This window comes from Glycine soja, chromosome 3 (genome assembly GCF_004193775.1).
Source record: "Glycine soja cultivar W05 chromosome 3, ASM419377v2, whole genome shotgun sequence".
NCBI lineage: Eukaryota > Viridiplantae > Streptophyta > Magnoliopsida > Fabales > Fabaceae > Glycine > Glycine soja.
This window is the reverse complement of record NC_041004.1, coordinates 19,003,212-19,024,910: the sequence shown is the minus strand read 5'-3', so window position 1 is coordinate 19,024,910 and position 21,699 is coordinate 19,003,212. Positions and strand designations below refer to the sequence as shown.

General features: G+C 29.9%; 1 non-coding gene across 1 annotated transcript; it reads left to right on the top strand.

Annotated features, from left to right (window-relative positions):
* The first annotated feature begins 9,628 nt into the window (after window positions 1-9,628).
* Window positions 9,629-9,719, top strand: LOC114407924. Its single transcript, XR_003665734.1, has one exon. It is a non-coding gene; the product is annotated as a small nucleolar RNA R24 (small nucleolar RNA).
* Window positions 9,720-21,699: the final 11,980 nt, after the last annotated feature.

The window sequence follows — 21,699 nt, the reverse complement described above, 5'->3', positions numbered from 1 at the left end:
TTCATAAATTAGTTTTGTCATTACATTTATCAGTTTAGTTAAGAGATAATAAGCAAAAGTAAATTAATATTAAAATTATTAAACCAATAAATTTAAAAGTGCTAAAATTATGAAAAAGCATAATTTTTCTTAAATTATTCAAAATGTTAACATAATATCTTTTTTCATTTTTCATCTCATGAAATAAACGTTTCTTATCATTATTTCATGGAAAATGTTCATTCCTGTGTTTTTTTTTATACTTTACATGTTACAAAAATAAAGCATCATATGACTTTGTTGTGTCAATACATTAATTAGTTTAGTTAAAAAAAATAGTAATAAAGAGAAAAGTAAATTCATATTAAAATTATTACAGCATTAAATTTAAAAGTGCTAAAATTATAATAAAGCATAATTCCTTAGTTATTCAAATATTAATATAAGGTAAGTTGTTCATCTCATGACTTAGTTGAGTCGATACATTAATTAGTTTAGTTAAGAAATAGCAAGGAAGATAAAGTATAATATATTAAATTATTACAACACCAAACTTATAGCTAATAAAAATTAAATTTTGTTAAGTTATTCAAATTTAACACAATTTAAGATAAATGATTCATCCTATGATTTAGGTATTTCTTTTTGTTTCCTTGTAAAAAAAAGGTGTTTCTAATTGTTCTTTCACAAGAAATGTTCATCCCCGTGTGTTATTTTTATTTTAATATTTCACATGTTGCAAAAAATAAAATTCAAAGATTAGTTATGTCAATACATTAATTAATTAATTTAGTTAAGAGATAATACGAAAGAGAAAAGTAAATTCATATTAAAATTATTAAACCAATAAATTTAAAAGTGCTAAGATTATTATAGTTTTTCTTAAGTTATTCAAATGTTAACATAATTTAAAGTAAATTATTCATCTCATGACATAAGCGTTTCTTGTGGTATTTCATGGAAAATGTTCATTGCTGTGTTATTTATTTTTTATACTTCACATGTTACAAAAATAAACCATCATATGACTTAGTTGTATCAATACATTAATTATTTAGTTAAAAAATTAGTAAGCAAAAGAAAAGTAAATTCATATTAAAATTATTACAATAATAATCTAAAGAACATCATTATTTAGATTATTTGATAAGAAACCACTAAAGAGGTTGTAACCAATTTTATCTAGAAGAATATTTTGATCTTTTTAATGGATAATGGAGAAAAATAGGTGGATGAATGAGATTAAATGATTATAACAAAAATCTAAAAGAGGTATATAAAAAACACACTTACATAACAAAGAAAAGGACTCATATGAGGGGAGCAAAACTTTCTTTTTGCAAAAACCTAGTACACATTGACAAAATTTCATACGCTCTAGATAAGTGAAAAAATCAGCTTTAGAGACTTTCATTTACATCATTTCATTTATTTTATCCTTTCTCTTTTGTAATATATAGAAATAGAAATGTGTATGATATTTGTTGATGAATGTAAAATACACAATTGTCTCACTCTCTCTTTATGTTTTTCTTTATTTTTATCAAGTCTTCATTTCCACAATAAAAATTTTGTGTCAACATTCATTTTTTTCCAATTTATTTTTTTCTTATATTCAATGTGATGTGGGTCATTGGGTGTAATATGACACTATTAGTTTGTATACATAGGAGTAGCAAATAAGATATTATGAAGACTAGTTTTGGTTTTAAGTTTTTTTTTTCTCTTTTTTTCTTTTTTAATATTTGTTTCATTTCATGCTTTGATATATGCATGACATACTGCTTATCCATGACCTCAATATTTAAGAGTTTTTTTTTTTAATTTCTAGTTTGTTTATGTATGAAATAATAAAAAAAGATTAAAATTATACATGGTTTTATTCCGAATTGTGTGTGTAGTATTGTACATAAGATTAGTATCTAGGATGCAATCATTATGTTTTGTTAGTTCATTGCAAAATAAAAAGAGATTATCATTTTCCGCCTTTTGATTAATTCATTTATAATATTTGCAACATGAAATAAAAAAAATTTCTTTTACTTTATGCAATGGTCCGATAATATTAATTGATAGTAATTCTATCTTTAATGTTTTCATATCACAAGAGTTTATAGAATAGTCATTTGCTATCATAAATTCTTGAGGTAGAGTAAATTTAAAAAATAAAAAATTTCATAAATAATATTTTATTAAAATAAATAATAATGTATGACATTCATTGAATAATGATTCTATCTTTAAGGTGAATTGTGAGAATTTGATGACTAACTATTCGCTAGCTTAAATCCTTGTACTAAGTTTTAATAGAGTATAAGAAAAAAAGGAATTTTTTATGATAAGATTTAAGAATACATTTTTTGGGCTAAAGTAAATATTTATAATTAAAATTAATGATGTTGCACAATTAATTTGAGGTACCATTTTCTACTGACATTGTAAAATGATAATATTTTCTCTACGACTTCCAAACTCATTTTTAACTCCAAAGATTTTTTTAATAATTTTCTAATATTTTTTTTTCAATTTAAAATGTTGGTTACAACTCCATCTTAAATATCTTAAATAAAATTTTATGTCATCCGGTGTCGTAATCCCGATTGTGTGGTGATGCTTGCATGTGGATTTTTAACGGCACACAATCATTGATATAACGCCGGTTAACACTCGGGCAGAACCAAATCTGCAACAATAATCAAGTGTTTGTCGGTCATAAAAGGTCTTAATTAATGTGACTAGTAACCTCTATATATTCTTAGCATGATGATGATGGTAATCAATATATATACTTTTGAACTCAGACACAGAACATAATTTGTGAAAACCATCCATGAAATAATGGTATACTAAAAATCCTATTTTAAAATCTATTTTATAACCTCTTTTAATTCCAATTAGGATTAACTTTGCATGGATTCAATTTATGAGGTGTCTTATTCGGGATTATTGAAAATGGTAATTATTAAGCCTAGTGGTGAAACTGAGTGAGAGATTTAATCTTATCAATTAATGCACAATACAATAAATTATGTTCATCAAGTAATGAATGACAGGAGGAATTAAGAAACGACAAGATCGTGCATACAAGACCAAGTATATATGATGAAAAATCCCCACCAACCATATGCTGCTACAGGGATACCTAACCAGCAGCCTGCCTGAGAGCATTATGAAAGAACATAACAATCAAAGTAAGTGATTGCTGGACCAAACTAAATGCTAAAGAGACCTGGAGGGGAAGTGTAGGCTCACTACTACAAAAAGCAGTTTTAATATCGGCTTATTAACATCGGTTTTAGACAAAACCGATGTTAAGTTAAACGTGGTGACATATTTGTAAATAAAGTATCCTTCTTAACATCGGTTTTCCAAAAAACCGATGTTAATGCATACACGTTAACATCGGTTTTTTAAAAACTGATGTTAACTAATGATGTTAACATCGGTTTTTGAAAAACCGATGTTAACGTATGATATGTTAACATTGGTTTTCCAAAAAATCGATGTTAATGCATACACGTTAACATCGATTTTTCAAAAACCGATGTTAACTAATGATGTTAACATCGGTTTTTGAAAAACCGATGTTAACGTATGATATGTTAACATCGGTTTTCCAAAAAACCGATGTTAATATAAACTTTTTTTTAATTATTTATATATTTAAAAAAAATCATATATTGCGTTATTAATTATATTTTAATTAAAAAAATATAATAATTAATAAACAATTATAAATTCAAAAGGTAAGCATTTAAAAATTAAACTAAATATTTAAAATGAATTTCGTAATTTTAATTTTATTATTATTTAATCAACAAAATTTGACCAGACTTCACCATGTTTTTTGTCATTTGACTAAGCAAAGTTTTTTCTTCACTGCTTAAATGACCAACATACAAATGTTCAACCAATGTTTCACTACTTTGTGGTTATAAACACCACAAATAATAAAAAGTTTTCAACCAACCTCTTCGGCAAATTCTCCCCTTTAATTTAAACGGACAACCACATTTTCTAGTTCCAATGTTCTTGCAGACTAACTTATCCTTGTATTACTTGTACATTCCTTCATTTTTACAACTCACTACAACATAGATTTTCCCCATTCCCTAACCTATGAATGACAAGAACAAATCCAAGACTCTTTCCCAAATCTCAAACCCAACCCAACAAATTGTCTCGATTTTTAAAAATCTAAAAACAAAATATTTTTTTTTCACTTAAGCAACACACACATACACAAATATAAAATCAATCGACAACTAATCAACATACCTCATTAGATATGAAATGATTTGAAAAGTCAGGTAATCAAGTTCATATGTAGGATCTTTAAGCATTTTATCTTCAACCATTTTATTTGATTAATCTAGAATATTTCATCTAATTGATTGAGATGATAAAAATTATTTTGGTTATCATCAAACATGTTTCTAAAGCCACTATGAAGCATCATCAAAAAATAATATATTTTAATCCGACATCATCGAAAAAAATAATATTTTAATCCATATATTCACTACAAAGAATCATTCATCAAAAAATAAAAAAATATGACACAACAATATTCCAATAAAAAAATACAAAGAAACAACACAATAGAATTTGATAGACGACAAAATTATCATAAATTGGTGTTCGACTTTCACTTAAGAGTTATAATTGTCATGTACAACTTACCGTACCCTTGATTAGGAAATTTTTTGAAATATATCCCTATTGGGTAATTTTGAAAAAAAATTGCCTACTCTTAATAAAAAAAAACCGACAAGTTTACCTCTTACATTTTTTATTTCTCTCAAGTTGAGATATGACTTTGGCTCTGGATTAATAAACTCTTTTATCTATCTTTCTATTGAGCAGTATACTACATTACATAATACAATCAGTTTTGCACTTGCACGCATATACTACCAATCTTAATTAATAAATAATATAAAATCCAATGCTACGATATTAAAAAAAAAATCAAAACTATGGTCAGCTTATTTCTTTTCCTGATCTTATAATTATTAAGTTGAAATTCACATTACTGTAGAGTTAGTTAACATTACTGTTAACAACGATAAGTTTGGCTTTTTTTTTTTTCAAGAAAGGACAATTATTTTCCGAAATTCCAAAATGGAGTTACATTTCGAAAAATTATCAAGTCAAGGGTAAGTCGTAGATACCATTTACGACTTTAGAGTTTTTTCATTTTTTATTTTTGGTGTTTTTTAAAAGTCGTGAAAATTTCTTTGACTTTATTATGAAATCTAATTTTTTTAGAAATCGTTGGTAGATGGGCCTGTGACTTTTTAGTTTTCCTTTTTTTTAATATGTTTGAAATAGAGGTTGTAGAATATGTTGGGATTTCTTTCTTTTTTGAAATAAGTATTATTAAAATAAAAATTTATTTAATATGATTATTTTAATATTAAGGATAAAATATTTATTTACTAATAAAAAGTAAGAAAAATGCGAAAAAGAAATAAATAAATCATGGATAAACTCACGACTTCAAATTGGAATTAAACAAAAAAAAAATGAGGTTGCAAGGGGTTTCATGACTTTGGTGAGGACAATTTTTTTTACGAAAAGGAATATTAAGAACATTCTAATTTAATTTTTACAACATAGATTTTACTGTGCAAATGTGGTTTACCAATTGTTTAGATTAATAAAGATAAAAAAATTAAAAGGAATGAAAGAAAACAAATAAAAATTAAAGATAAATATAGTTGAAAAAAGTGTTGTTTAGGCAAATAGAAAAAAAGAAAAATAAGTGGAAATATTAATATTACTTGTTTGAATGAACGTAAAAGAAAGTAAAAATAAATAAATAATTATATTAAATTATTTTATATTAATTAAAAAAATACGCAAATATATTTCTAAAACAATTTTTAAAAAATTTACTTTATAAAAAATCATTTAGATTTTTAAGCATTACCTCTCATGCCCCCGTCACTAATATTAAATTATGAGTAGAGACGTAGAGTAACAAAAATATTAAATTATGCCTCATTTTGTAATTCCTTACTATTAATTAGTATTTTTTTATCATATTAGTAAATTAATTTGGAAAACAATATCTTTTCTTTTTCAATCACAAAAACCTGCAACACGTCTACGCTCGGAAAGCTTGAGGCATGGACTACGGCCAAAACGACGAATATAAACTTTTTTTTAATTATTTATATATTTAAAAAAAATCATATACTGCGTTATTAATTATATTTTAATTAAAAAAATATAATAATTAATAAACAATAATAAATTCAAAAGGTAAGCATTTAAAAATTAAACTAAATTTTTAAAATGAATTTCGTAATTTTAATTTTATTATTTCATGATTATCATTTAAATATAACACATATTTTTATAAATTGTTTGATATTAGTTAATTTGAAAATAAAAAAAAACTATATATAATTTGAAAGATAAATATTTCTTTTTAAAAAAGAGATAGTGAATATATTTTTTTAAAATTTAAAAATAATTTAAAAATGTATACACAAAAGATTTCATCGAATCATAATTAATATGAATGTTAAAGTATTTATAATAAAATTCAACAATTTTAATATACATTGTGTTATAATTGGATGACATCATAATTTTTTTTTACAAAAAATATATCGTTTGTTTGGGTTTTTGAAACTAAATTTGGAAATCCATATTATGTAAAAAATATACATTGTGTTTTTGAAACTAATTTTTTAGATTTTTTGTTTTATAATTTTCAATTTTGTTGGGTCGATTTTACAGTTTAGAGATTATTTGATTCAATTATGAACTCCCCTAATTTAATCTTTGTTAATTTTAAAAAGCCGTGGATGATTTTAAAGAATTAGAAGTACAAAAGTAACAAAAAAAAACTATATTAAGGACTAAGAATGAAATATTTTAAATAATAAATATTGAAAGAGAAGATGATTTCATCAAAAGCCACAGGAGATTATTGTTTCTATAAAAATTAAATGGAAAATTAAACCTTTATAATATTTTATTTTATTGTCTCAAATATAGACAAAAATATGACATTCATTAAGAAAGTTATTTAATTATAATTAAAAATAAGTTTTTTTTTCAATTTATCTTTCATTTAAACTCATTATAAGGATAAGAAAAAATCATTGAAATTAATATTTTAATAAAATGAAAGAAATTTTAAAGATAATAATACTAAATATAAAATAAAATAAATTAATTCTTTTTTTAATTTGAGATGAGGGAGTAATTACTAATTAATGTAATAATTATCGGCAATAATCTAGCAAGGAGTGAAAAGGGCATGGGCTGTAGTTGTACTAGGCATTTCCAAAATCAAATTCCCCGCGTAAGAGAAAAACATTGTCGCCTTGAAACAACGCAACGTTGCGAAAAATAAATTATATGTATAAATTACTTTACATTAAACCCACCCAAACTCAAATCAAAATTCAAGGCAAATGGGATCCTTCTCTTCTCTTCATCACTTATTAATGATTCCTAGGGTTCCTTCCTTCTCCCCTTTTCAAAATGCGTTTTCACTATATTTATTTATTTATTTTTATTCCTAGGTGTTTTGAAAAGCCGGTTTTGGAGTTCTCTCCTTCCGATGTTTCTTCAGGTTCTCCCCTTTTCAAAGAGGTTTTTTTTTTTTTTTACAATTCCCGAAACCGGCGTCGTTTTATCTGAAACTGTATGTCATTTTTTTTTTCAGGTATGGGAGCGGTGTACGGCATCGCGAAGAGCGGCATCGGGGTTGCGTCGATGGGTCACGCCGGAGCTGGATTGATTTTGTGCTTGGTATCCTGCACCTTCCTTGCAGTTAGGCTTTTACAGTTTTCCCCTTTCCCATTCATCAATTCTTTTATTGAATATGTTTGCACAATAGTTAACAATACCAAATAGTGGCATTGAGTGATTTATCCCAAAATTGATACAGTGGGTAGTGGACACATGAATGAGAACTGAATGAGAATTTAGTTGTTTCGAATATGTTTGCACAATAGTTAACAAACCATTGAATGAAATTTTAGAATATATAGAACTCTTTGTTATTAAGGGTAAGAGTTATTTTTATATCCAGAGAATGTACACTTGAATTATGAGAACTGAATGAGAATTTTAGAAATGAATGGAAGGTACACAATACTTTTAGATAAGGGGCCAAGGGGGTCTCTAAGCGGGCTTTGTTTGAGAGAGGCAGAGGGCTCCCAAACTTCTGGTCATTTATAGCTAATATAGATATAGAACATTTTTTTTACTATATAGCCAACATAGTACTTTGATCTTGTAATAAACTTTTTTACTCTCGCAATCTCGTAATAAAGTTTTTTTATCCAAAAAAAAAACTTAATATTTCCATTTTTAATTTTTGTTGTCTATCATTATTAAGGTCTTGATAATTTTTGTCCTAATGACACTAATTAAAAAATTAAAAAGAAGAAATCTCATTAAAATTCATATGAAAACACATTTAAAAACTATAAAAGAGTTTGCTTTTACCCATTTTATTAAAAAAAATATTTTTTGTTTTACTTCTTTAATCAATACTCTTAAGATAGACATTGATTAACAATTGTCTCATTAATATTATAAGCGAAAGTTATATTTTTTGCTTTTACCCATTTCATATCTCCTAAATCCCTTCTAAATGGCTTCTTCTTCTCTTCTCCCTTCTCGCCACTCCCCTCAATTCACCCGTGAGTTCCTTCTTCCATTCTCTTATTATAATGTCTTTCTTTCTATCATTTCTAACATCATTATTATTGTTATTTTATACTGCAGATTCAAGAGGAGCGTGAATTTGACGAGTTGAGTAGCCAAGACAGAATAAGCCACTCCAGAAGCACCCCAAACCCCCACCCTCCAACCCCCATTGTCCACAAGCACACTAAATCCAAGAAAAAAAGATAAGATTTCGAGAAAGATGGCTTTGTCTCTTGCAACAAGTGTAGACCACACTCCTGCGACAAAATCTTCATCCTTCCCTTGGATCCCATAATTATGGCTAGTGGGTATCTTGTTTATTTGCTCTCTACTATCTTTCTTCCCTTTATTTTATATGCTCTGTTGCTTCACAAATTTGTCATGAAAAAGGAGTTCTGGAGGACGACAAAGGCAGTGCAAAATCAGGTAACTTTGATGTTTTATTATTCCAAAAAATTGATTGTGTTCCTATTATTTGTTTTCTTTGGTAGCTACATTTATATTTGATGTCAAATCCAACTGCTTCTGCTTACTGAAAAAATGTTGAAAAATTGTTCTGTGCCTTTTTGTTTTACATTTAGCAGTGTGTGTTGGGTTGAATACCTTTTCTCCCCATCAAGTGCCCCAAGTGGATTATTTTGGGGTTGTCTTCATGTGTGTGAAAATTTTCGTGTTGTTGCAGTTCAATTGCAAAAGAATTTGATGCATCAAACTGTTAGGAATGAGTGATTGTTTGCTGTTAAAGATATCTTGTCTATATAGCTTTTGGTGATTGCTTTATTTTGTTTTGGGCTAATGGTGCTAGCTTAACGTGTTTGGTGCAACATAAGAAGAATTTACATTACATGCTGTCGTTCAGTTTTTCACATGCTATTTTTAATTTTAATTTTAATGGATGTGTTGGTTCGTTGATAAATTTAACTATTGGAAACCACTTTGAATCTTTGGCAACTTGAATGATTTTCCAACAGCAGTGATGAGCCTATAACATGTAAGAAGAAATCCCTACTTGGGTTTCTTCAATGAAATTTACTTGTTACGCTTGGCTTCTGAGCTTTTAAAATTCAGAAGTTATTTCATGAATTCAATTCTTTTTGGAGTGTGACTTATGTGTTATATGTTAATATCATGGAGTAAATAGTGTATAATTTCAAAAAGCTGATTCCATTCTTACATTATTAATTTATTTTTTTATTTGATCATGCAGTATTTTAATGAAGTTAGACCATTGGAAGCAGAGAGATTCAAGGCGCTTCGCATCCAGTGGGCACAGTATTATCTAAAAGTTAGAAATCAAACATTGGATGTTAGGCAACTATGTAACTTTAGGTTACTTAATTAGTTTACATATTTTGCATTACATTTTTTACAATTGTTGTTTCATTTTAACATTGAATAACCTTTGTTGATAGCTAGTTTTTTGCTAAAACCTATTTGAAAGCAGAATGCAAATGATATATGTTGTGTGCTGTGTGGTCTAATTTTAAATTTACAGGTTAAATTTTGGTTTTTTTGTAAAAACAGAGACATTATTTAAAAAAAATTCCTGAAAACAACATCGGCTTTTTGGAAAAACCGATGTTAACTGTCAACATTAACACATTCGTTAACATCGGTTTTTTCAAAAAACCGATGTTAACTGTCAATATTAACACATTCGTTAACATCGGTTTTTTTTTATAGAAAATCGATGTTAACTTACGTTAACATCGGTTTTTTTAGAAAACCGATGTTAACTGTCAACATTAACACATTCGTTAACATTGGTTTTTTTTTACAGAAAACAAATGTTAACTGTCAACATTAACACATTCGTTAACATCGGTTTTTTTTTATAGAAAACCGATGTTAACTTTCAACATTAATATACATTTTTGGGTGTAATTCATATTAGCAACATCGGTTATTTATATAACCGATGTTGATAATTTTACGTTAGCATCGATTTTTTTAAAAACCGATGTTAATGATAATACTATCAACGTCGGTACTTTCAACATCGGTTCAAAAACCAATGTTAAAAGTCATAAATAACCGATGTAGAAAGTATATTTTCTAATAGTGGCTGATCATAAATTGATAAGTAGCTCCTTGACGATCCTGAAGATCATGAAGATCATGAAGATTGTGAGATAAGGCTCCCACAACAGCTACCAATCCCTTCAAATTCCATATCAGCCAGTCAATATTCATACAAAAAGAGTATGTGTGAGCCAAATAAGCCACACGTGCTATAACAAAGGAGTTTTAGTTCTCGAAGTCAAGTGGCGATGATGTCTTGATGAATCACCCAATGATCAGATTAAGAAAACCACAACTATCTATTTAGTTAACCATCCACTATCTCCTTTGTAGAAATGCTGGCTTTACCAAATTATTATATTCAAAGTTCAAACCCAAGTTGCAGAGAGTCAACTATTTTCTAGGTCAGCATGAATCCTCGTCAACTTTCAAAAAACAAAAATTTCAAAACCCAACAAAATCCACAAGGTTTAACTCTGGCTACTCTTTGGTCCATAGACTTCATTACATTTCAAATAGCAATCAATACCAAGATAGGATGGATACTAGACATGGCAAGAAAATTCGTACCCGTGGGTACCCGTTTGAATCCGTCATAACTTTGACGGATAATATCCGAGTTGACCGGGTATGGGTTCGGTTTCAGGTTTTCCCTGATAATCAAAAGTCGGGTACGGGTACAGGTATGAGATTACTATATCAGCCCCGACCCCGACCCCGAACCCGGACCGTCCCGCCACTTAAAATTATAGAATTTTTGCATAATTTAATCAAAAGGCCTAGAATTTTTATTACTAGTTAATTTTATTTTAGAATTTTTACATAATTTAATATTCTTTTCTTAACGATTTTTTTAAACACATGCGCTATGATAAATTTATTGATATATAAGTAGTTAAAAATAAATGTTTAACAATCAATTTATTTTTTCTAACATCAAATTTTTAATATTTTCTTTACAAAAAAATTATTTTTCTAATTTGAATCGGATACGGGACGGGCCGGGGATACCTGATGCCAATAATAAATTTTAATCCGTTAGGTATCAGGTACGGGTATGAGGATATGTAGGGGAGTCGGGATCAGGGATTGAGGAGACAATACCCATCCCCGCTCCGCCCTATTGCCATCTCTAATGGATAGGGAGAATAAAATGTAATATTCACCTGACACAATGACTTCATAATGATAAATGAAATTTCCAAAATCTAAAATTTAAATACTACAACAATATATACTAACCACATAACCATAATCAAATCTAAAAAGGTAATAACTTCCAATTCCCATCTTCTCATACTGACATTCATGTATATTAGATATTTGTGAGAAATAATAATATCAGTTAATTAATCCAATAAAAAAACTATATTCAAAATACAATATTGACCATGGTATGGTAGTCAAATCAAGAATTGAAACGCAAATCAGAAGATCAATTAAAATTCATGATCAACTATTCAAAAAGTAATACAAATGTGGAGTAGGGATACATACTCAAGCTTAGATTGTATGTTGGCATCATAATAGGGGACGCAAATTCATATACCGACTTGTGTGATAGAGCCACATATCATGCAACATAGATACTATGATTTGATGTTTATGAGTTTGTAGGGTGGTTTCTTTTGTATAAGGTCACTTTGGTTCTTGGAATATTTTGGATTTAACTGTCTATGCACATTAAATTCCTAGTAACCTTGTTTTCCTTGGGAACCCCTTGCAAATGGGTTTTGGTACCCCTTGTAGGCAAATTGACCCTAGGGTCACTTTTACAAACTTTTTTTCGAAACTAGGTCTGCTTTGAAAGTAATTATCAAGGGGGTATGTTTTTCAAAGCTTTTCGTCATTACTATAAGCGAAACATCACGTGGCAGGAACATCATGGCATTTCGCCAGTGGGGTTGGCAAAACAGGCATGACATTTCGTCATTGGAGTTGACGAAACAGGCACCCATCACGTCACGACAACAGTGGGTTTTGCTGGTGGTATTAGCGAAATAGGGGTGAGAGTTTCGCGGGTTGACGTGGCGCGCATGCAGTGGCCAAACAAGAAAAAATATATACTAAAATTAAAAAGGATTTTAAAAAGGAAAGAAAAAATGTATACTAAAATTAAAATATTGACATAATAAATGAGAATTAATTTTCCTGAACATAAATGGAAAGAAAAAATATTAACTCTCATTTATTATGTAATTATTTAAAATTAATTTGATTATTATGTAATTAAAAAGGAAAGAAAATAAATTACATGATATAATAAATGAGAGTTAATATTTTTTCTTTTCATTTATGTTCAGGAAAATTAATTCCCATTTATTATGTTAATATTTTAATTTTAGTATATATTTTTTCTTTCCTTTTTAAAATCCTTTTTAATTTTAGTATATATTTTTTCCTGTTTGGCCACTGCATGCGCGTCACGTCAACCCGCGAAACTCGCACCCCTATTTCGCTAATACCACCAGCGAAACCCACTGCTGTCGTGATGTGATGGGTGCTTGTTTCGCCAACCTCAATGGCGAAATGCCATGCTTGTTTCGCCAATCCCATTGGCGAAATGCCATGCTTGTTTCGCCAATCCCACTGGCGAAATGTCATGCTGTTCCAGTCACATAATGTTTCGCTTACAGTAATGGCGGAAAGCTTTGAAAAATAGACCCCCTTGGTAATTTTCAAAATAGACCTAGTTTCGGAAAAAGTTTGTAAAAGTGACCCCCTGAGGTCAATTTGCCACCCCTTGTACCTCCATTAAAATATTTTTTGCCTTCCTTTTTTTTAAAAAAATTATTCACATAAATTTAAATAATTAAGATTAACCTTTCTTACTCTATACCATGAAACACGTAAATCAGTTGTTAAAAAGCTCTTAAAATGCAGTTACAAAAAAACTTAGTAGGAAAAGTTTTGCAGTAATGATTATACCAAGAACCAACTCAATATGGAATATGGTAGATCAAATTCAAAAAGAACCCAATAGAAGTAATTCATTTGGTAACACACGTTGAGTTTGTGGGGAAAAACCTGGGATAGATTCTTGCAAAATACATCCTTAGGGAAGGGCAAACAACTTTAAGCGTGATTAAGCCAAAAAATGAATATCAGTCTCACAATTGGGCTAAAGGACTGAATGTGACACCTTTCTATCTCGAGAGACATACATTCATAATTATTATTGTGAAGTAAATTAAAGGAATGAATACGAAAATTTCCTTAAAAATTTTCTCCCACAAAAGAATATCACATATGTGTTTCATCTTAAACTCTAAACTTCAAATATAAACATAAATTGTTTAAGCATCATTGACACTCCGAAAGTCATAGAAATTGTTAAATAGAACTAATTCAAAAGAATTATGTTGCAAAACCAACACAATAAATATTAAAACTCAAGCTTCGATGTCACATTATAGCATAACTCTATAACCCATGGAAATTGTAAAGGAGCAAAACTAAGGCCTATGCTTTTCCAACAACATCACCAACATCCAACTGAACCTCACCTGCAAATGGCAATCAACCCAAACACAAACAAAGGAAAGAAGTGATATAAACTGACATCATGATCTCGGTATGAAATCAACTCATGGATAACACTTATACATATATGTAAGTCAATCACATTTATTAGATCAACACATACAACTTTAGATGCTTATGGAATGCAAGGCTTGCCTACTTATTCTCTTAATGCATCTGGAACTAGTCAAAACACTTGCAAGAAAAACAACTTAGGAGGATATCTAGACGATGGATTGCCACACTATGGATAATTTGACACTACACTCTCAATTGAGATGAGACTGCTAGCAGCAAGTCAAGGTTACCTGCTTTACAAGTTCACTCTAACACTTGGAATCAACATGGGCTATAAGGAGATCCTACACTAGATAAGACCCCCAAGGCCAAAGCTCCACACGAACTCATTCATTACCTTTCTAGTTAGGCTCAACAACAACTTTCAAAACAACTTATATCATGTCACGTGAGATATATGTGAAGCACATGGTTTTTCATACGTCTTTATCACATGGTGGGCCCTGTCCCACATAATCTAGGGAAACATATGTTTCATTTCACAACATTACCATGACGTCACTTCATTCACATTATAAGTATAATATCATGCATCGTCTCATTCTTCATTAAGATTTTCATAACATATAGTCACATTTTCTCCTACATTACTACGACCTTTATAGAGTGTGAATATAATATATAGAGTTGTATCAATTCTATCAAGTTGCTTCTTATCTTGTTAGAAAATTAAGATAATTATCTATAACTTCTATGTTGACTAAAAATCTAGTTTAGTCATTTACTATGCCTAAAATTCAAAGCTACAAGTATGAACTGCTACCTAATTCAAACAACTCGGTTTTTCCTCACTAATTTGATCATATCTTGAGTTTTGGGAATTTGTTTTGAGTAAGACCAAAGCCATTGGTTAACTAACATCTAAGGATGCATACAACTATTATGAAGATCACAAAGTCTAATTTGATCATCTTCCTACTCGTTTTTGGTTTGAACTTGATGTTTGATATCAAGAAAATTAGCATGAGCATGCTCAAATTGACCATGGTTGTGCTCTACATTTTTGCGAAATTGGAAGTGTAAGACATAAAAATCAAACACAACCATGCTAAAAACTAACACAATCCTACTCCCACTTATTAGGAAAATTCAAAAAAGAGGATAAGAAAAGTAAGCATGGCGTGCTCATTGAAGTAAGGGTGTGTTCATCATCCTATAGGTTGATGATGAGCATCCTACAAAATAATATGAGCAATAATTTATCCCCTATTATTGGTAATTAGTGTTGCATAACTTCACATTTTTTATGTCTCATCTAGGTCACTAAAGCTTAGATAAATGATGGGATAACATTGTCCAAATTTAACCATCAAATTAAAATCTTGTAAAACTACATTGACGTAATTATAATCATTTATAGTTTTATAATTTATCAAATATCTAATTCAATCCCAAACATTAGCTCTAGAAATTTAAATTATACTTTAATTATATATATCCAACTAAATTGCCAATCAACTCACCTTACCGATATCATCCTAACAATAAAAATTAACTCCAATCTAAATCTTAAATTTCTTCATTGCTAAGTATTAGACATAAAATTAATTTAGTTAGTTACTAGAAGTTATTTGAGTAAATTAGTTGGTTACTCAAGTTATAGTTACTAGAAGTTATTTGAGTAAGTTAGTGTTGGTTATTCAAGTTAGTTATTTTCTATCTTTGTATAAATATATCAACTTTGTAATACTTTGATTAATGAATCCTAAAACTACTTTTCATCTATCTTCCATTTCTTTCATTCCTAATATGGTATCAGAAGTTTTTGCTTCCATGTCTCTTGCTTCCTATTGAAGTTATTTGTGGTTCTGCCCGGTGGTGTGGATAGTGTTGTTAGCCTTCGCTTTGTGGCGCCGAGCCCTGACTCGAGGGGGCGTGTTGTGAGTCCCACATCGGGTGGTTCATGAGGATGATTCAGTTCTTATATAATCGGGTAGGCCACCCCCTTATGAATCATTTTTTAAGGGGACTTTTCGGATGCCTGATTGGTTTTTTTTTTTCTCTCATGGCCATGGATGCCATTGATGATTAAGTTCTTATATAACTGGGTAGGCCACCCCCTTATGCATCGTTTTTTTAAGGGGACCTTTTGGATGCCTGATTGGTTCTTTTTTTTTCTCTCATGGCCATGGATGTCATTGATGATTAAGTTTTTATATAACTGGGTAAGCCACCCCCTTATGAATCGTTTTTTAAGGGGACCTTTCAGATGTCTGGTTGATTTTTTTTTTCTCTCAAGGTCATGGCTGCCATTGATGATTCTAACCCCTTCATTCTTCATTCTTCTGACAATCTTGGCATTGCCTTAGTTTCTCATCCTTTCATCGTGTTCTCTGTTGATGTGGTGTTGTGGATGAATTGGCGTGGAGCGGTTGCGGTGCTCGTTTATGCCACCGCATTGTGGTACCTCTTCGAGCGTGTCGATTACAATTTCTTGTCCTTCGTCACCAAAGTTTTTGCCAACAAGCTTTGATGCTTGCTTTGGACTCTTGGAAGCCGTTGAAGTTGGTCGAAGATTTCTCGAAATTTTTATTTTGACCAATGTATTTCCGACATGTTTCGCTATATTTCATGTTTTCATATTTTTTTTCTTTTCTTTTCTCTTTCTTCTTTAATGTTGATGTATTGTATTCTCCAAGCTAGAAGTGTTGTCAACACATTCCAGCTTGCAGGGGGATATTAGACATAAAATTAATTTAGTTAGTTACTAGAAGTTATTTGAGTAAATTAGTTGGTTACTCAAGTTATAGTTACTAGAAGTTATTTGAGTAAGTTAGTGTTGGTTATTCAAGTTAGTTATTTTCTATATTTGTATAAATATATCAACTTTGTAATACTTTGATTAATAAATGAATTGAATGAATCCTAAAACTACTTTTCATCTATCTTCCATTTCTTTCATTCCTAATATGTTTCATTCCTAATACTAAGTAACATGCAATTCAACCATAAATCCTCATTAAAATTGAAATTTGATCCTAATCTCGGAACACACAAAGCACTCCCCGAATATAACTTCAGATAAAACAAATATATCCAAACCTTTAAAAATCAATAATCAAGTAACAAAATTTAATTTTCTTAAAAAAAGTAACAAAATTTAATTTATTAACAAGTAAAATTAAAATTATTTATTTAATAATTAAATAAAAAATTAGAAAAAAAAATAAAAATAACTGTAAAAAAATTTATAAACTTTTATACAAAAAAAGGTTTTACGAAAACATTTATAATTTTTTTAAAAAAGAAAAGGTATTACAACTTTGGAGTGGTAATAAAAAACGCTTTTACCTCTTTGAAGTTATAAAAGAAAAAAAGTGATTACGATTTTAAAGTTGTAAAAAAATTAATTTATATTAAAATCGTAATATTATTTATGATTTTAATAAAAAAATAATTTAAAATCATAAGAAACATATGTTTTGACCTATTGGTAACAATTGTTATGATTTCCTCCTTTGAGTAATCATCTATCAATATACAAACAAGGCCTTGGGGTGCCACATGTCGCGATTTCGTTGACCCATTTCCTGCCCAAAAATGTCCAATCGTGCTACAGTGCCGCCCGAAATACAGCGTTTTTTGTAAACCTTATTTTTTTTTCCTTTTTTATTTTTTTCTTTTACGAATACCAACACATTTATTGTTTTTTCCTTTTTTGCGTTTACGGCCATTTCGCCTTTTCGTTGCCCCATTTGCTCTTGCTTGGTTTCGTGTTTCTTTTCTCTGCCGTGAGAAAAAAACATGGAAGACAATGCCCCGTCTTCTGCTAAAGATGCGATTTTTAGCATGACATCTCTTCATTTGCCCACTCGTCTTCGGCGTTTTTTCTTTTTGTTTTTTGCCATTTCGCTTCTTGTGTTCTTTGTTTAGCAGAGAAGGTGGACGCACATACTAAAACTGCGATGTTTCTTTTCATGCATGATTTTCGTTTCACAGAGAAGCTCGAAGAACACACTAAAGCTTCAATTTTTGAATTTTTAGAGGTACGGTTGCGTTTATATTGATCTCCTACAAAGCTTTCTGATGTTCCTTTGCTTAAACTTATATTGCATGTTATTTCTTTCGCAGAGAAGGTCGAACAAGACACTAAAGCTTTGATTTTTATCTCAACAAAACGACGATTTTTATCACCGTAGGTGCATAGACCCATAAACGGAACCCGTCTTCTGCTAAAGATGCGATTTTTAACATCACATGTCTTCATTTGTCCACCTGTCTTCTGCATTTTTTCTTTTCGTTGTTGCTTCGATGTTTCTTTTGTTGCTTGATTTTCGTTTCACAGAGAAGCTCGAAGAACAGACTAAAGCTTCAATTTTTGGATTTTTAGAGGTACGGTTGTGTGTATATTGATCTCCTACAAAGCTTTCTGATGTTCCTTTGCTTAAACTTATATTGCATGTTATTTCTTTCGCAGAGAAGGTCGAACAACACACTAAAGCTTTGATATTTATCTCAACAAAACGACGATTTTTATCACCGTAGGTGCATAGAACCATAAACGGAACTCGTCTTCGGCTAAAGATGCAATTTTTAACATCACATGTCTTCATTTGCCCACTCGTCTTCTGCATTTTTTCTTTTTGTTTTTTGCCATTTTGCTTCTTGTGTACGGGGGGTTTTCTTTGTTGCTTTAACGTTTCTTTTCTTGCATGTTTTTTGTGGGTGTTCCTGATACTTCGAGCTATTTTGTTTCGCATAGAAGCCCGAACAACACTAAAGCTTTCATTTTTATCTCAAGAAAACCATCAATTTTTATCACAAAGGTGCGTTTTCTTTGTAGTTCTTTCAAAGCTTAATTTTTTTTGGTTTATTGTTTGGGTGTTCCTCATCCTTCTACTACTTTGTTTCGCATAGAAGCCCGGACAAGACTAAAGCTTTGATTTTTATCTCAAGAAAAGCAACAATTTTTATCATAATAGGTGCATTATGTTTGTAGTTCTTTCAAAGCTTATTTTTTTTGGTTAATTCTTTTGGTGTTCCTGATCATTCTTCTACTTTGATTCGCATAGTAGTCCAGACAACACTAAAGCTTTCATTTTTATCTCAAGAAAAGCAGCGATTTTTTATCACAACAGGTAAGTTTTCTTTGTAGTTATTTCAAAGCTTAATTTTTTTGGTTAATTGTTTGGGTGTTCCTGATCGTTCTTCTACATTGATGGTGCTTTCTATCATTCCTTTTTTTTTTGCTTCTACATTTCCTGTGAATTATATTTGGTTGGACCTTTTGTGTTTCAAATGTTAAATTGCACCTTTTGTATCCATTGCTGCTGGGTAGACTGCTTATTTGTGTTCTACCTCAGCCCTAATATTTGGGTGTTCCCGATCATTCTCCTACTTTGTTGAGCATACAAGCCCGAAGAACACTAAAGCTTTGATTTTTTTTTTCTCACAGAACAAAAGGATAGATTTTAATGACAACAAGTGCGATTTGGAGGGTGTTCCTGATCATTCTTCTACCTTGATGGTGCTTTCTATCATTCCTTTTTTTTTTGCTTCTACGTTTCCTATGTATTATATTTAGTTGGACCTTTTGTGTTTCAAATGTTAAATTGCACCTTTTGTATCCTGTGGGTGTTTATTAATGTCATGTGTAGATAATAATTTGTTTGCTTTTGTAGCAATGGTACATTTTGTATCACATACTTATTATTTGTGTGTGCATTCTGTTGTTTCAAATATTGAATTGCACCTTTTGTATCCATTTCTGCTGAGTAAATTGCTTATTTGGGTTCAATTTGTATTAATATTGGAAAATAAAATTCTACTTGCAGCTTTTGTATTTCAAAAATTAATTTATACATTCTTTGGTGGATGTCTATGATTCTTTTTTCTTTAGACTTTACCTTTCCTGTGAATTATATTTGGAGAAATCTAACATGTTCAGGCAACCCTTCACAAGGCAAGACAACACTGTTATCCAAACCCGTGTTCTTGCATGCTCTGCATAGCCTTTAGCAGTACCTTCTTTGTTTCATTCTATTGTATGTCTTTGTTTTTCTTGCAATTTTTATGATAACCAATGGTTGTTTCTTATATCATTCAGTATTTCTATTTTGACAGGATGGTGAGGGTGTAACTGAGGAGGTGAAAAACAGTTACTATGTTTTCAGAAAATTAGAGTCATGATCATCCCATTTGTATGATTTTTTTTCTTTAGCTTTTACCTTACCTTTCCTGTGTATTATATTTGGTTCCACCTTTTACCATTTCTATGATTCTTTGTATCCATTGTTGCTGGGTAAATTGCTTATTTGTGTTCTACCTCAGTTGTGAATGATTTTTTTTTCCTTCTACCTTTCCTGTGTATTATACCTAAGTCTTTTATGTCAGCCCTTATTTGTTTGATTTTAGCTAAGCCTTCTATGTGAGCCCTACTATTTCTTTGATTTATTGTCTTTGGCATTTGTTGATTGTGATTTTTTTTCTATTGGTGTTTAACCATGTCATTTTGTAGATAATAATTTGAAAAATTAAGTTGCACCATTTGTACCATTTGTATTATGTTGTTTAGTTAATTTTGTTTATATTTTGGTATATCCTAATTGACATTGCTTTTTAATTTTGACCGAGACCAACAAACTACACAAATAATAGTGTTTGGCATTTCAAATACAACTTTGTTGAAATTTTGATATTGTTTGCAATATTTATTGTCCTGAATTGAAGTAATCCAAATTCAAAGTCACCGGTGATTGTTACTTTGCTGAAGTAATCCAAATTGAACAAGACCTTTTTGTATCTTTAACTGGAAAATTTAGTTTGTTGTACAAATAATGTTGTATGCATGAATATTGATTTTTTGTGTTTCTTTCTTTTGTCTTTTCAAGGTAACGTATAGACCCCTACAAAATCCCGTTAGCAGATTTTTTGGAATTTGTGTTTATACAGGTGCTAATGACTACTAACGCTTTATCCTGTGGATATCATCATGTATTATATTAGTAGTCTTTGTGTAGTGACCGTCAATATTCTGATTTCAATCTTTGAAATGGGATGTCACATCCATCATCCCTCATAATTATTATAGTACACTACCAGATGTTTCCTGACGTATAATTTCCCATGTAATTAATACAGTACTAGATGTTTGTTGAGGTGCATTTTCCCAATGTCAAAACACTACGTGTCTATTCATATTTCATACATCGGGAAGTAAAAAACATAATCGTTTCCATATACACATAATTACAATTTTTGATAAAGAGTTACTATTATTATTTTTTAAAATTTAACCTTTGCATGTAATTATTTATTACTATTTAATTATACACCAATAGTCATCATAGACTAGCACGGGAAGTGTAATAGCCTCGCAATAAAAACACAACAACAGTAACCATAATAAACTAGCACGGGAAGTGTAAAAGGTTATCGGTTACTTTGTACATTGTTAACTGTTCACCCTCCCCCTCC